The 17,583-nt window shown below is 46.4% G+C and overlaps 1 long non-coding RNA gene across 1 annotated transcript; it reads left to right on the top strand.

The window, feature by feature from the left end:
• The first annotated feature begins 1,128 nt into the window (after window positions 1–1,128).
• Window positions 1,129–16,705, top strand: LOC115552749 (uncharacterized). The gene is made up of 3 exons (XR_003978370.1): window positions 1,129–1,139; window positions 3,195–3,197; window positions 16,490–16,705. It is a non-coding gene; the product is annotated as an uncharacterized LOC115552749 (long non-coding RNA).
• Window positions 16,706–17,583: the final 878 nt, after the last annotated feature.

The following is a 17,583-nucleotide window of genomic DNA, read 5'->3' as shown; positions in this document are numbered from 1 at the left end:
GGATCGGAGGCGAGTCGCGGGAAAGCGCTGTGAAACACGAGACAATCTGGCAGGGAATGTTTGGAAGGAGAGGAGTGATATAGGGGGAGCACAGGTGAAGGTGGTTGGGTTAATTAGGGGAGATCAGGGTGGCAGGCAGGTGAATGGGAAAACCAGGGGCGGACCATCACACTGTGCTGTTTCACCCTCCATCAATTCTCGTGAAAAGTCTTCCCAATTACTTTGTTCTATAGTAAATGCATGGTGTAGTCCAACTTAGGAACTAACTTTATTTTATATATATATATATATATATAAAAAAATTAGGTTACCATTAGGGCAAACACGGTTAAATGGCAATGATATAATTTGTCAAATTCGACTATAACACTTTGGATGCATGTTTGATCTGTGTTTTTTTCGTCCTCCTTGCCTCTTTGAAGCCAAACGTGTGCATAAACAATTATTTGGGAAGTTCTTAGATGTAAATGACTTGAGGCAAAACATAAGTTTTGCTGTGGGTCTATTTATAATTATTGCACGCATGCTCACTGTGATATTTTTGCTAAAATTATGCTGTATACTGCAGGCTTTTCAAACAAATTAAACAAAATCTGCATAAAGCTTTTAAGCATGCAATCTGTTCCTCCTTTTTGGTACACTATTCCACGATGAAAAAAATCTAACAATCTCATCTGTGGAGGAACAAGATTGCAGAGATGACCCACAAATCAGTGCAGCTGATACGCAAATACACTCTTTAACATCAAGCTTACAGTTTTCCAGACAAAAAAAAGCCTATGCATTGTGTTTATTTATGATTCATAGGAGGGTCCGCAAGACACCAGGCTTATGCTCATAAAATATGAATGTCCACCACTATCACACACCTGTTTCCTTCCACCTCTTTTTGTTTTATTCCACTGCAAGCTCTTATAGGTCTGATGAAGAGATCCTGGGATTTAAGGTATCAGCTCTATTGGTCTTCCACAAGGGATTGAGGGCAGATTTTGGGCTATCACACGCTGCCGACACAATGGTCCATTGGATCCCTAGAAGGGCTTATTTGTTGTTCTGTCTGGCTGTTTGTTTGTTGGCAGCCACTTCGGTTGAACATACTGTACTTTTGTGAGTTTGTGTGTCTGTGTGTAGGTTACTGGGTCTGTACATGTGTGCTTGTGCTGGTAAGTGTCTGTTCAATTGTGCGTGGGTCTGTGCATCTCCTATCAATATGATGTGATATTTTAACTAATCTTCCCCCTAACACTGTTTGCTTTGCTCATTGGGATGCACGGGGAGCTGCCGATGGACTTTGATATGAGATGGGCCTCATGCATTTATGGATGTAGTGTGGCACCACTATCTCTGTGTTGTCTGCCTTCTATACCAGACAAGACCAGGGGCAATGATGTATTTACAAAAGGATGGTGTCTGCCTGCATGTGTTCCTATCAACCGCCTAACCAGCACGCTTTTAGTAAATGGGATTGAGCCTCTTTCCGAGTGGTCTCCCCGACAACAATTGCCCCGTCTTTCTCACCGCGGCTCAATGTGTATGCAAGTGAGGAGTGATTGAGGGGCGTTTTGTTTGCGTGCGGCATGTGCGTCTGTGTATGCGCGTGTACCATCAGATGGCTCCGTGTTCCTGTTTGCATACATACACGTGTGCGTTTGTCAGTGGAGGAAGGAACGTGTCTACCTATGGAGAACGCCAATGACTAAGAGGGTCTTGGGATATAAAGTAGACCGCCGTGAAATATGGCACCGCTCTTAACCTTCTACAGCACGCGTGGGAAATTAGGAACAGCAACACATTAAATATGTCAGATGGGAGCATAACGAGGGGTACAATTTACTTTAGGCAGATAAATATAGGAGGGGTGTGTGCGTGTGCGCGTGCGTGTGCGTGTGTGTGTGTGTCATTGGATTGGCATCAGAAGAACACAATCAGCTGTTCCTCACTCACCTTCCTCATGATTGGCATCAAAGATCATTGACTATTACACACATCCACTGACAAGCGTCAGCATTCTGTCGCACACATTGTCATGACAGCATGTTATGCAGACTGTAGGACATTCCCCACCGGGTATGCTACTATATTATGTACACATGTTATGCTTCTATTATAGCCTGCATTGTCATCCCTCCACTTATTTGCACAGATAATCTGAGCTATGAGCCCCCAGTAGGGGTTTCTGTGCTCATTTGGGGTCTTTATGGGTAATCTAATGGTCCCATTTGTGCAATAGATGGTGGTCTTCCATTAACTAAAAGCATTGGCCCATTAACACTTTAATGACCTAACCCTTGGTTCAACTCTGTTTTGGTCACATTGCTGGGATCCCAAACAGTCCAGGACCATAAGCAAGTTTGGCTTGATGCCCGCTGTAGAGTGTGTTTGGAGGATGGCTGGTTTAGGCAGCTTCACCTGGCTAGAGTCAGACGGATTGGACTCTGGGGCTGGGTGAGGCTGCACACCTGAGAAATCATTGTGCACAAGTTAAACAAGCCTTCACCACACAGGGAGATCTCCTGCATGGCAACATGGAGCCCCAGCGTCACGTTTCTTTGTCTTTCAAACGACAATAAACCAGTTTCCATCTTCCGCACCCTGCGTTCTGTGTCAGGAGGATCCCAGAAAATCCACCTCTGTGGCGTGTTGCATTAACATTGTTAGGGTGACATTGTATTGTTACTGTCAGAATCCCCCCCCCCCCCTCCCCATCCTTCTTCCTCTGTGCATGTAAAGGTCAGGTGCCACGTTGGAGCTGCTCTTATGAAAGGTCAGCGAGCTCTCTGCTGTTCCTGCACAGTGCCCGTCAGAGGTTACTGACACGTGCCTCTGGTGTCAAACTCACCTCGGCATCCTCTTTCTTCCCTGTCTGTCGTACCCCCTCACCACCACCTCCCCCAGGCCATCAACATCCGTCTGTCTGGGACTCCACCTGCACTGCCTCCTCCTGTCTCAGCTAGCCCAGCGCTCCCCTGCATCACACAAATCTGAATTCTGTCAGTTTGTCTTCTTATATTTTTTCAGTTTGAACACTGGCCCATTTCATACCGCTCCACGCACACAAGAAAAACAAAGCACAGGAGAATAGATAAACCCTTCTCTCTTTGTGTGCGTGTGCGCGCGCGTGTGTGTGTGCGCCTTGTGATGAAGAGAGGTAGGGATGAAGGGGAAGATTTCTTGCATGAATGCCTTGGATCGAGCAGGTTGTCATGCATACTTGTATTGTGCACTCTATTCGTAGAACAATCAGCCCAGCTCTCCTTCCTCTCTAAGTAGTCCGGCCTATAAATATAAATAGCTCTTTTATGTTGCTTAAAAGGGCCTTGCGACTGGAGGATGGCTGGTCACAGCCACGGCTGACACCATCATGGGTTGTGTCCATGGGAGGGAGACGGGGGGGGAACATGAGGCAAATGGTGGTGGCCACTAGACACATTGACATTACACAGACACAGCTGATTTGCAAAGTTCAACTTGCCGGATACAACGCAAATGTCAGCCTCTCTACGCTCTGTTGCTGTTATTGACAGTGCCAACACACACACACAAACACACGCACACACAGAGGCTGGTGAAGTCCAGAATGATAACAAAGGATACCTACGGTTTGTTTTATCGTATTTTCAGTCTGACTATGAAAGCTTTTAGAGATGCCAAAGACATCTCAGTCCATGCACTGGTTATATGTGAGGTTCTGACCTCCCTCCGTACAGATGAATGTAGGGAAAACATTCATTTATTTACATGCCACCAACCCCTGAGTGAGCGCCATCGTGTTGACCTGGTACCCCATGGTATGGTGACAGCTTAGCCCTCCTATTGTCAGGCAGCAGCAGAACACCAGGTCTGTCTACCATGACAGTCATGCTAAAGCACATTGACCCGTGTATCATTTGTGTGTTGAAAGTCTGGTCACGTTGGATAATATATACATATATACCTACTTTACCTTTAAATTCTCCCAAGCACGCCTCTCACTCCAGCTTTCCATATTGAACAGTCCGGCATCCCTGTAAGGAAGGAGCCCCATTTGAGACGGATAATTCAAGCAGGTTACATTTCAGGAGAGTTCAGCAGCAGGGATGGGCAATGGAAAAAGAGAACGACACTGGAAATGTTAAACTCAACTCAACAATGGGTAAGAGCATAATACCCATGATATCAAAATGTTATTACTTTGTCAAACTATAAGGTGAAAACACAATTTCACCGAAGGAATCCAACGGTTCACACATTGAGATGTGAACTTGATACAAGAGCAGGAGAATATCGAATATATAAAACACACGGTCACCCTGGCGCCGGTGACTGTAACCATGGTGATAATAGTAATAGTGTATCATCTGGGGGTGAGAGGTGTGTGGTTTTAATTATATGACAGGAAATCTGGCGCCTCCATCCACAAACACCTCGGAAATGACAACGGGATCACCACCACCGTGGGAGGTGGGCCTTCTGGCTGATCGGATCACAGTTTGAGTTGGATTCCGTCTGAGACCATCAAAGACCTGCCGGCTGGGGCTGCGTTGGAGCGTTGTCGGATCATACACTGAGCAACAAATGTGGGCCGAGTTTCACAAATTTCTGTCATTGCTGTTCAGTCTTCCCCTCCGTAAAGTTCTTTGGAGTTGATGAAAAACGAATTTGATCCTTTGTGGCATCGTCGTTTCAGGCTAGGTATGACTCGGGAGAGAGATGCGCCCAATCCAAATGTCCGGACTTTCATACGCGTTCTCGCGAAATTATTAAGGCTTTAAGGCTGTCCCAATGTCGAATCCAAAGGGCATGAGGGTTTGAGTCCACACTTACCGTGAGTCTGCATCAGTGCAGACTTTACCTAAGAGAATTACCCACAGTTCAAAGCGTTGTGACGTTTACCGCGGAGACCATAGGGAAATCCGGAAATTAGGAAGGTGAACAACAAGACGAGCTACTTTCAATGCGCGACCAGATGGGAATTTCTGGATTTTTTTAGCGAGCCGGATCATTCGGATCAGCTCACCAACCAGAGCCGGCTCTTTTGGCTCCCAAAGGGCTCCCATATTACTAATTATACCTTTTATAATTCAGCCAAATGTAGCCCGTTCTGACTTATGATTAGTATGTGTAGGCCAATAATCACCTAATTCAATACATCCTTTATACAGAAGAATTCAAAAGCAAAAAATTATATTTTCTAATATCAATAAATTGCTGTAGCCGATCATTGCAGTCATTGCATTTACAAAAAAGAAAAGAAAAAAAAAAAGAATTCCCAAACCGGCAAGTGTCAGCAGCATCTTTGTCATTAAACGTTAACAGGTAACATGTGCTCTCGTGAAGTGCTGTCCCAATCCCATATATACCTATCTGAGCCCATGTGGCCTCACACATTCACTGACTTAGCACCTGAGGTCAATTAAGTCCATGAGTCCTTAGTCCTCAGGGCTTACTTTGGGATTGGGCCGTAATGTTCAACAAGTGGTTTTATTCGGCGACATAAGCTAAAAGAGATTGCGTTCTGGAGGTGGTTCATGAAGCAACTCCTGAATCAAGGTACGAATTGACTTTAGATCAGAAGGGGGCGGAATGGTAAATAGGCCACGCCCACAGAGTTTAGTTTACCCATGTAAACCTTCGATCTGTCTTGGCTTGGGCGGATGTGGCAAAGAGGCCATGTCTTTAGTGTCTGACTTATCTTCAAACTCATGAAACTTTTGTGTTGTGTTGACCACCATGTGGAGGAGAAGTCATTCATAACTGTTGTTAGCACTAAAAATGTGTGGTCCAGTCAGGTACTCATGTTGCCTTGAAACATGGGGTCTAAATAAAGCATACACTCAAATAATATACATGAGGAGGAATTCTATCTCCCAAACCAAACTTATTGACAATTTATCGCAGGTGCGAAATGTATCAGAACCACTGGGTTCTCGCGTTTCCATGTGTCCCATCTTTTTGCTAATGAGGCGCATGGGCTACACTCATATCCAAGTGGATTTCACTTCAGTGCTGACCTTGGTGTTTTCTAGTTCAGCAGCTCACATTTTCCTTGATAGACTACAAAGCGGATTCGGAGAAGCTCAACATGAAAATATCATCAAGGTGTTGGAGCTATTCAAAGGGATTTCATCATCACTAAGTAATAACCCTGACACTAAGGCATGTGAGGCCTATGGACAGAAAACTGGCAGTGAAACAAACCCCTTTCACTGCATCTTTAGCCGTGTGTGTGTGTGTGTGTGTGTGTGTGTGTGTGTGTGTGTGTGTGTGTGTGTGTGTGTGTGTGTGTAGGTTTGCGAGTGTGTGTGTGTGTGTGTACACCTGTGTGTGTGTAGGTTTGAGTGTGTTTGTGTGTGTTTGTAAGCCTGTGTGTGTAGGTTTGTGAGTGTGTGTGTGGGCAGGTTTGTGAGGGCGTTTTTGTGCATGCCTGTGTGTAGGTTTGTGTGTGTGTGTGTGTGTGTGTGTGTGTGTGTGTGTGTGTGTGTGTGTGTGTGTGTGTGTGTGTGTGTACGCATGCCTGTGTGTGTGTGCGTGTGTGTTTGAGTCAACGGCGATGGTTTCGTCTACCAGACTAGCCGCTCCCTAAGCAGGTTACAAAGACATCAAGAGGGTCAACCGAGGTTGTGTTGTTGTTGCAACAGTGATAAAGGCCAGGGCGTCCTGTGCCCTCTCAGTTGAGCCCGGGCATTCATGGCACTCAACGCTGAGCTTCCGCCGCTGATAAACAAGCAGAAAATAGTTCAGAGCTGGCTGCCTTTGGCCATGTCGGAGTGACATGTTTTGGTGGGGTTGAGGACTGTGAGGTGAATTTGGCGGGAGTCAGATCCAAACTTAGCCCTGGGAGATATGGCTCCATACCTGGAAAGCTGTGTGTGTGTGTGTGTGTGTGTGTGTGTGTGTGTGTGTGTGTGCCCGTGAATGTGTGTGTGCCTCTGCGTGTGTGTGTGTGTGTATGTGTGTCCGTGAGTGTGTGTGTTTTTGTGTGTGTGCGAATTCGGGTCATTAGACCTGTGTTGAGAAACGCCATAACAGGAGCCGCCAAAACACACATCCTCATCCCGGAAGATCAAACGCTGCCTGCTCTATTCATGGGTCAGGCATCCGAGCCCAGGCAGGCAGGGTGATTTGAAAGACACAAGCAGCTTGACATCCACTCCGTAGGTGGCGGAGTCAAGCGTTGAATATGTGAGATGAATGAGATGAATCGAAAAACCGAGGTGAATGATCACAGCTTAGCGGGGGGGAAAGGTATACGGAACATCTAGGAACGCCGGAACGTTCCAGTCAAAGGGGTCTTAACCTGGATCCCTTCTTGTCTCTGTTCATACATGAATAGCTGCAAATACAAGGAGAGAGCCACTTCTAACAGGGATTCAAGAGGAGAGAAACAGAGTGCCGGTCTTTCCAAAAGTGTTTCTCAACCTCCTCCCAAGTATTAGAAAGAAAGCGAACACGCAGTTCATGGCACCTCCGATTCAGATCTATAAATAGTGTTATGAATTTGTTTAATTGAAATTAATATTGTCTCATTCATTATTATTTTATTGCCTTCAAAGGCAGTATGATGAGGGACGACTTTAAACTTACTTGAAATGGGAAGCCAGGCTCTCATATGCGGGTATGCAAACAGAAACCAGACACGACACAGTGGGCTGTTTATTGGGTGAGCTAAGCAAACACCGTGCTGTGAAAAGAGCATCTATTACAGGCATTAAAGGTCTCTAAGGGTAGCCCCACATCACATATGGAACTAGCCATCAACCGGAGTAAATGCAACTCAATGGTTAGACATTATTTAGAATAAACATTGTAATTTAGAAGTGTCCACAGAATCGTAATTAATTTGCTCTGTCTTTTTAAGTCTTGCATGTTTAACTAATAAAAACAGACAAGCTGATTAGAGAGTCGTGCAAATAGAAAGGTTAAATGACTCAGATCCCTTTAATTAATCCCTTTTCGTGTTTGGCTAATTCTTTAGTTCTTTGATTCTCTGAAAACACTGTCTTTTATCCTGTCCTAATATTAAGAGCTGCCGTTCCCTGTGTCAACACACTCATAGGGAATAGTTTAATCATGGGGGGAAGCTTGATATGAAGAGTATGAGACATAGCAGTAAACATATAATGATCTGCTCACCTACAAATTAACTTCCGGCCACCTGCCAACTACAATGGATGAAACAAAACATTCATATTATAAAAGGTCAACAGAGTAGGTTTGAACGGAGCTGTTGTGACCACACTGCTATACTGATGGATGCACCACGAATTGGCCTTCCCTGGATGCTTTTGTTCGATTAAATTTGTTTCTTGAACAAAGGAGAAAGGAAAATCTGAATCTCATTGTGTCTTACTGACAACAGGGGGATGTGAGATACTTAACACATATATTGGCTAATACGGACAAACACACAAACTGGTCCTACATGCCTTCCACAACATGAACCAGCTGAACATACTGTATGTGTCTGGTTGGTCAGTCACAGCAGGGGCCTGATTGACCTATGGCTGGGAGGTGAACAAGGCCAATGCCCCCTATAGCCACAGGTTAGCGTCATGCTGGGGGGAGGATGGGACCACATCTACAGCTTTGCATGGAATAGGGCTCAGAGCTCGGAGGCCATCATGTTTATGAGAATGTATTTTGCCTGTATATATTTATTGCTAAGTAAGCAGTTTAAAAGGGAAATGTAGTGAAGTCCATGGAAGCAATAGCCACTTGCTTTGTTTGTTGGTATCTTCAGCGAAAGCTCCTGATGCAAAAGGCTCTGTGAATAACAAATGGTCAAGAAACCGTTGAGAGGCAACTATATTTTTTATTGTTTTAATTTATTTGGTTTATGGAGTGATAACTGCATGCGGTTATATTCAGTTAATAATAAAAACTGTAATAATAAACTTTTTTAATAGAGCTCCTATTATACCGAATGTGTTGACCATATTCCACAATCCAAAATGCAATCCATAAAAATATAATCACGGAAATGAAGAAGCAAAACAAAATAATAAAATGATCATCATTCGAGTTAAAAAACAATTCACTTCCACATAAAAAAAAAAAAAATACTTTCAAAAGTTTATTGTCTTTAGTTTTTTAACCCTAACCCTTCTATTTTGGGAAACACAATGGCTGTCATTAAACATTAAGGGGCTCATAAAGCAGACAGAAAAACAGACAACTTGAAACTTAATCTTTATAATCGTAATAATTAAAATAAAATAAACTTTTTTCGCCGATAACACCGGGGACATAAAAATACGTAGGCGGACAAACTTCTGTCAGACGCCTCTCTCCCGAGAGGATTGTGTCCAAGCCCCCAGTCCATCTCCCTCAGACTCCCCCATCCTCACCCCCTTCCCACGAGTAATTAGCTGAAGGTTAATGTATTTAAATCTCCCTCATCTCCCCCTCTCTATTCCACGACTCACCTCTAATACATATTTTGGTTTTGCCGCCTAATCTGTTTTCTACCGCCTGTTGCCTCTCCCCCCCCCCCTCCTGTGGCTCTGGGCGCCGCTTATCAGGTCACAAGCTGACACATCCGTGTGCACATGTGTGTACACTGGGCGCTGCCGAGTCCCGCCACGCCGCCGTGAACACAACCCCCAGCCAGGCGCGACGGGTACAGGTGTTTCCCCCCCGATACGTGACCACAACATCACGGGGGCATCCTCGCGGCTCTCTCCCCCCCCCCACACCAAGAGAGCCGAGGCCGTGCAGGACATCCCCCCCCCCCCCCCCCCCCCCCCCCTACATGGGGGAGGGAGAATGCCCTGCACGGCCTCGACTCTCTTGGTACATGGAACGGGGGACGCTGTTTGTTTCTGATGCGGGCATTCTCCACCGATGACGATCAATTAGTCGCCGTGGAAACGAGGGGGAGAGAGAGAGAGAGAGAGAGGAAGGGAGGCGTCGGGAGAGGGTGGGCTACTCACACGGGGGATGGACGAGCGCTGTGTGGTGTATTAAAGAAGGCCGTGTCAGCGGGCGGCGGCGAGGATAACGAGCGTTGAAGGGGCTCAGCTGTCAGAGTAACAGCGGGGTGAGTCCGTCGTGCGCCTGCCGGGGGGAGGGACCCACGCCGCAGCCAATGGCAATGGGTGTTGTGTCGCGGAGGGCAGCGTGATAACAGGCTGCTCTGTGGAGCCGCTGAGCCATCACATGCAGCACAGGCCACTGGCTGGGTCCATGTGTGTGTGTCAGGCTGGCTGACCACACCGGCCCCTGGAGGGAGGGTGTGTGGGGTTGGCTGTGTGGGGGTGGATGAAGGGGTGTGTGGGGGGGGATGTGTGTGGGAGTGGAGGGGTGTTTGTTTGTTTGGGGGTGTGTGTAGGGGTTGAGGGGTGTGTGTGTGTGTGTGTGTGTGTGTGTGTGTGTGTGTGTGTGTGTGTGTGTGTGTGTGTGTGTGTGTGTGTGTGTGTGTGTTTGCCTTCATTGATGTGTTTGCCTTCAGTGTGTGTTGTGCAGGGGCGGGCTTTCTACACAAACATGAAACACGCGCCATGAACAGAGGAGTCATGTTCAAGAGACGTTGAGCCCAGCATTGGATTGGACTGGACTGCAGCTTCTGGACGCTAAACCCGGTAGTCCAGACGACGGACTCCAGCACGAATCAAAAGGCTCTCAGACAGCTAATGCAGCACGACACAGACACCTATTCAGCCACTGCTATTCATCAAACACCAATCACCCCTTACCGACTCGCACTCTCACTCGTTCTTTCTTCCTTTCATTTACATTTACTTAGAGCCTTGAACAGGGACTCGTCTCCAGCTGTGAAGTTAGGCATCAGCCACCTGAACATGAGCTTTGTCCTCACCGCAATGCTCCTAATTAGCGCAGAGCCGCTGGTTAACGCTACAGAAGGAGATTGCAAATGATACCACACAATTATTAAGAGAGCCACACTGCACTCATCTGCATCGGCCCCTCTCTGTAGACTGCGTACCAGGGAAAGAAAAGTTCCCCCCTGTGAGGCAATTAATAGTTATGAAGTGGTAATTGGGAGCAAGAGTTGAACTAATAGCCAAGTTTATCTGCTCTTCTTACACAGCCCCCCAACATGGACATCAAAGCACAGGGTCTGACTCAGAACAGCGCCCCAAGATATCATGGGGATGGCATTCCTTGATGGAAATAGAGTGTTAAGCCCTCCGGGATGGAAAAGACTCCGTCGATCCCACCACCACCAGGAACCCTAAGTGCTGCTTTCACGGATCATGCTACCCTCCTTTTTGTTTTTTTCATTCCAAGGAGTCAGAATCCGCCTTCTGGCTTTTTAGCCGCTTTTATTTTACAGGGGAAGCAGGCCTCCATTTTGTTGTTTTTTCCTCTATGCGCAATGAGGATGATTCTGAGTGATGGAATGAATTACAACCCCGGAATGATGACAGGAGACGACAGCTGTACGATTTGGAGCCAAAAGCCCCCTTTCTGCTCCAAAAGGAGAGTCTTTCTCCCCTTTGAAGCGGTTTCAGTATGCAGTTACAGTGTGCGCCTGCCGAGAGGGAGGGCCAGATGGCTGCTTGTCATTCTCCAGGAGTCTTGGTCCGTCTTGGTTCCAGCCGGGCAGCACTAATAGCGATACTGTGACATTTCGTCTGTTTTATTTTGGGGTTTTTGTCCCTTTTTTATTTGTATCAGTCCCCCTTGTCATAGAATAGGAGGGACTGCGAGGGAGAATGTGTTTACTGTTATCTCCATGGGATACAACGTGGTGACAGTGATGTGGTGACGGTGGTGTGGTGGTGGTGTGGTTGCTTTGTTAATGTCCATTTCAAAAGAAATCCATTGAAGTTCTAGTGTTGGAAACTTTTGTAGCTGTTTGATTTATGCTGGATGAATTCAAAGGAAACACACAAACCATGTGCTGCAGTGACCAAACTGATCCATAGTGGTCTTGTTTGCCTTTTATTAAAATTCCGGACATTTTCTTCCCAACATAAACGCTTCGTGAGATCAAAAAACAAAAGTTTCTCGCTGTATGATCGGTCCACTAAATATCAATGCTAAGAAACGTTACATCCCCGCACAGCGTTTTTCAAAAGTTGCAGTGAACTAAATAAATATTGGAAGTATACTCTTCAGAAAAACATGCCTTTAAGCAGAGTAACGATTTGTTTCTGGTTATAGAATAGCCGGTATGGTTGAGTCATAACTTGGTGGAAAGCATTCTTCTAAAAACCGCGGGCAGAGAGGGTGGTGGGTGAACTCGGGGGATGAAAGAGGAGCTAAAAAGTCAATAATTTGTCATGTTTTTGATGTTGCTTGTATGATTCCTTTTATTTAGAGGGTATCCAGGGAACTTAAGCCCCTATGTTAACACCTCAACGTCAATGTACCATCTTCCAAGCTTCCCAAGTTCAACAGACTCTTCGGAATCTCACGCACACACACACACACACACACACCTACACACCTACACACACGCCTTTTTTCACCATTTACACTTGCATAAACGTGTAAGCACATCAGCGATTCACGACAAAACCTTTGCCGTGCAACAACCGCGCGGGTTGGAGGTAATCAGCGGGGAACAAACAAAGCTTTGACGGCGTGGACAAAGCGGCGCCGAAACGGGGGTCAATGGAGGTGAGAGCGGCGGTTCATCTTGGCGGCTCATTGAAAACCAGACTTAACACGCGGGTCGATTGGCGCGTTGGGTGCGATTTCTCGGTCAAGTGAGCGTGCGGCGGCCGCGGCGATGGCTTTTGATTCATGAAGGTGAGGCGCGGTGCCGTCGATACGCACTGCGGAGCTAATCACCGTGCCATTCCGGATGGGCCGACTGAGTCAGGTTTTTTTTTTTCTTTCTCTGACAAAATGCATGAGGCGCGGTGTTAATCTCGAGAGAAAATGCAGCGAGGGGAGAGAGTGAGAGCGGGGAAGTGTTTTTGAGAGGAAGTCGAGAAGTGCCACGGGCTAACAGATGGGTGTTGTGGCCGGGGAATTAGCTGTCGGCTGGGGCCCACGCGTCAAGGCCCGTTGATATGTATATCTGTCTCCTGTAGATGTAGTGCAGGCCCTCGCTGTGTACGTGCACATGCATTTCTCTGCACAGACGCTGTGCTATGTTTTTGTACCTACCATCAGATTTCAAGCTTTGAATGAGATGATAGACTGTCGATATCAGGGGTTGGCACACTTTGCAGTTTTTAATTAAATTTAGTATTTTATATGGCAATACGCTATACGAGAGGATAGAGCCCATTCGACACACCTGCTTGTTTTGTGTGTCTGTGTGTGTGTTTTCGAACAATGTTTTCGACAATCTGCTTCCTATAAACCAGCCAATGACGACTATCGAAGGGAAGAACTAGTGTCTCTAGGGACTCGTCAATGTTCTGGAGTAGGATGTCTCCGCCATTCTTCCAGGGTCTGAATTTAGTTTGAAATACAAACACTGGCTTCCTGTGTCCGCCCCAGTGAACATCTACGCACAAACAGAGATATCCAAGTTGATTCTCACATCACATCTCACATCGTTCTGCCAGACCACCTTTGAAATCTTCTCGCGACTTCCCCAGGTCTCCTCCTATTCCTCCATCCATAGTTATCAATCGGAGATCGGATAACTGACATCACATCTGTCTCCATTCCCGAAACGAAGCCACCTACACATCAGCCAGACCTTAACCTCCTCTATTGTTCCAGGTTCAGGCCTGGCGATGTTAAAGGTAATGGAAAAAAAACACCTAAACAATGGTGAGGTGATGACCGTGTTTATACGATTTGAACAAAGTTCAAATAAGGTGCAGGCAGGAAATGACCGGGTAGAGACAGACATCGTTACCACACGGTGAGCCACAGCGACGGTAAAGCCCTCTCATAAATTCCACTTAAAATGGGCTTGGGGGAGAAGCGACCAAGCCTGGCGCCACCACACATTTAGCTCCCATTACAACAGCCCTGAAAACGGTCATCTCTCTAGCCCCGTTGACACGCGCTATAAGCCTCCGATTTGGAGAGCCCACTATTAAAGATTAAACAGGAGGGAAACGATGATGGCTTTCTTCTGGAGCACTCCTGCACTCGTGACCTCAAACAGAGGGACACCCAGTGTCTAACACAATTACGATTGAGTTCTGTTTCTACCTTTTGAATTTTAGCAACACACAGGGACAATGGCTTTGGTTTGAATAATATGGAACAAATGTGTACAGTAATTGGGATGATTATAGTGGGGGGGGGGGGGGGGGGGGGGGAATAATTACAGAGCAGTTGTCGTAGTAACGATTGTAAACTGCGGGGAAATCAGTGCGGGAGGCAGGTTTGTGGCGACGCTACAGATGGGGTTAGGGCGGGAGCGTTTTGTTCCCAGAGAGTGACCCCTGTGTGGCACAGACGTGTTCGGACTCCTAAGCATGTGAAACCCTCCTCTCTGTCACCCACCTGCTCGCAACAGCTGGGCCATTTCTGTGGGCGAGGCGCAGAGTGCAGCAGTAATCCCACGTGCGTCTGAGAGAAAGCACTGCCTGCACCCCACCACTGATTGCTCTGATCCCACTGCAACAGGTTTGAGCCTTTGTACCCACGTTTTAGGCTCTGAACACCGACGTGGATTACTTTGGTTGTCGCACACAAGCTCATTACCGAGCCTTCAACGTAGCTTTGTGTTGCATAGCGTACATCAAGTCAAATTCACAAAAACAAAAGTGTTGTGTTATCAAATGCAAGTGTTGGATGCTGCATTCTACAGCACATTTTAGTTTCTAAACTAAATAACGATTTGAGAACTCAAACTCGTTCTATTTGGGCCGTCCACTGTTGGGGTTTTGAATGTTGGTTACATTGCACGCAAAGCCAGATTGATCTGCAGAGATAAACAGAAATGTGACCTTGCATGATCCCGATAGTCTCACGAGGCAGGCCTTTCCTACTTCCCACACACTCGCAGAGATCAGGGAGTCCAACGCGGGGACACGGGGAGGTCAGGGCTATCACGTTGTTCCAAAGTTCATGCCGTGTACGTTGTCAGTGTCTCCTCAGGCTTACTGCTGCTTCATCTTTCACCAAACTATGACAACAGAAAGCTTTGATTATAAATAAATCCATAAGCAGCTTAACCTTCATCTCAATGTGATCACACTGGGACAAGGGAAGCGCGCCAGAATACTTTTCAGGAGGTGGGAAGTAACAAAGTACAAATACTTTGTTACTGTACATAAGTAAAGTATTCGCAGGTATCTGTACTTTACTTTAGGATTTATCTTTTTACTACTTTTCAACTCAGAGATGAGAGGGAGACTACTGCAGAGTTCTTCAAGGAAAGTGGTCAAATCCAAAGGATAGCTTTTAAGAGACTTTATTTGGTATAAAGTATTTTCGGTATGGTGACTATGAAGCAAAAGGAGAGGAAGCGTGTTGAACACGTGTGAGAGATATAACTTTAGCTACTTCGAGCCACAGGCAAAGACCCATGACTCTCTGCGGGTGTGGGTGAAAATCTCTGGGGCTGTTTCCTTCGGATCCCCCGCTAGAGCACGTCAAGTGGGCGTGTCCTATGTAGTGGGCGTGGCCGGGGTGACGTAATGGCTTCGGCTTCTTCACCTAACTGAGGCCCCGTCCACACGAAGCCGATTTCATGGCGAAACCGCAAAGGTCTTGTACGGTTCGGCCGTCCGTCCACACGAAGCCGGCGAATCCGCTGACCGAAACCGCAAACTTCTGAAACCACCCTCGGAGGTGGTTTCAAATCTATCCGGTTTCGTTTTGGTTTCGTGTGGACGCCTGAAACCGACTGAAACCGCAAACCATGACGTCATCGCCCCACCCCTCGACCTCCTAGCCAATGGCTCTTAAGCCCGCGGAGTCTCAGAAATCACAACAAAAAAGGTGATGGCGGACTACAAGCTTGTAATCGTTCTGCAGCATATCATGTCCCTTGTTGGGTTGCTAAGCCATTATTTATTGAGAATCTAGTTCGCCATCGTAGAAGAGCTGTTTGTTTGTGTTGTTAGTGGTTCGGGGGGCAGCCTTTATGCGCATGCTCGCCTCTTCTTCTTCTGGATTTGTGTACCAGAAGCAGCGCCCCTTATGGGCCTGGAATGTTTACTACAGCGTTTCTACAGATCTATCCGGTTTCGCTTGGCTTCGTCTTTACGGAGATACTTCGAAACCGGATAGATCGAAACCGTAACGGTTTCGCCCGGACGGGGCCTAAAGGTGATGCCTTCTGTGGTGGAGCAGCCTTCAATAAGGTCTTGCTCCCCTTGTGGCTATGTATAGTATTTACGGCTTATATGTTTGGTCCTGCTTCATAGGGTCTATGTGTGGGTAGATTAGGTTCTTAAAATAATAAACATTACCTTTGCTCCCTTTGGAGCAAAGGTAATGTTCATTATTTTTTACGTTTATTTAATTTTTTGTTTAAATGTAACAGGCTTCCAATTATATTAATAGGACGAGTTAGCTTTGCACAGAAACCGCTGATAGATATGCCAGAGTTTATACTTTGAGTAGATTTCCGAGCCTGTACTTTTCTGCTGTTAATTAAGTAATGAGGTTGAAATAGGGATGGACTGGCCCAAAAATTTGGCCCGGGACTTTGGGATGGAGAGGCCTTTTATGAGACCGCGGGAATATCGCGCGTAGAATTTTGCCACGGTGTAAAATAATAAAAACTAGTCCTTATCCGTGGATATGTGCATTGCAACGGCATGTCAATGTTGGGATGTGCATGTGTTTAGAATATTGTGAAGATCACTGGGAAATATTTTATAAGCAATCTTGTCCATGTACAAAATATTAGAAATTGCATTTGCCTAGAAAGGTAAATCAAGGCTGAAAATGATCTAAATAGTGCAAGATACAGGAAGTGGAAAAAAATTGTCATACACATACACAGGGTTTGGGAGATGGGGGCGGGCCGGGGTTTGTTGTACGTTGCTGTGGTTACCGGTGTTGAGGTGTTCCAATGGTTTATTAGCGGTGGTATCTAATAAATCGCTCTCTAATCAATACTTCATTCACTGCCTCTTCCGTGGGCATTACAATATTATGAATTGTTCTCCGACGTCTCTGGTACTTTCATAATTAGTTTAAGTCATTATTATATTGCCAAACATACTCGCTAGTGCACCTGTCATAGCTATGCTGCTGTGTCCTGTCCCCGCCTAACCATTGGTCTCGCTGACAGGGGCGTCGCCGTCAACCTTGAAAAGGTCGGTTAATTTAGCACATTTGGCTGCGTCTTGCTCTAACATTTTTTTCCTTTTCAACCTCAACTTCTGAGCACCACCCAATTCTTTTGCCTCTCCACCACACCGCCTTTTTTCCTTTTTGACATATTTCTGTGTAACTTCAGTGAGATCAATGAGAAGTACCGGGTAAGTGACCCGGCCGTGTGTCAGGCTGAGCCAATCAGAAATGACAGACCGCGGAGCAGTACAAGTTGGGAGGGGCCGTTCGGCCGCTCGCTTTGGCCGCTCGCTTTGCCCCCATACAATGTGGGGGTGCTCCCCCCTCTAAATTGACAGTAATGCATCGGCCCCGTTTCACCGTCAGGCAAGAGCTCAGTTTCGCGCTGTAAGTAAATATCCGGCAGCAGGCCACCCCAAATCACGGCTTACTTAACTTTTTCATTTATTTTTACATCTTTTACAACAA

Source organism: Gadus morhua, chromosome 10, assembly GCF_902167405.1.
Source record: "Gadus morhua chromosome 10, gadMor3.0, whole genome shotgun sequence".
Lineage (NCBI taxonomy): Eukaryota > Metazoa > Chordata > Actinopteri > Gadiformes > Gadidae > Gadus > Gadus morhua.
This window is presented reverse-complemented; position numbering and strand designations above follow the sequence as displayed.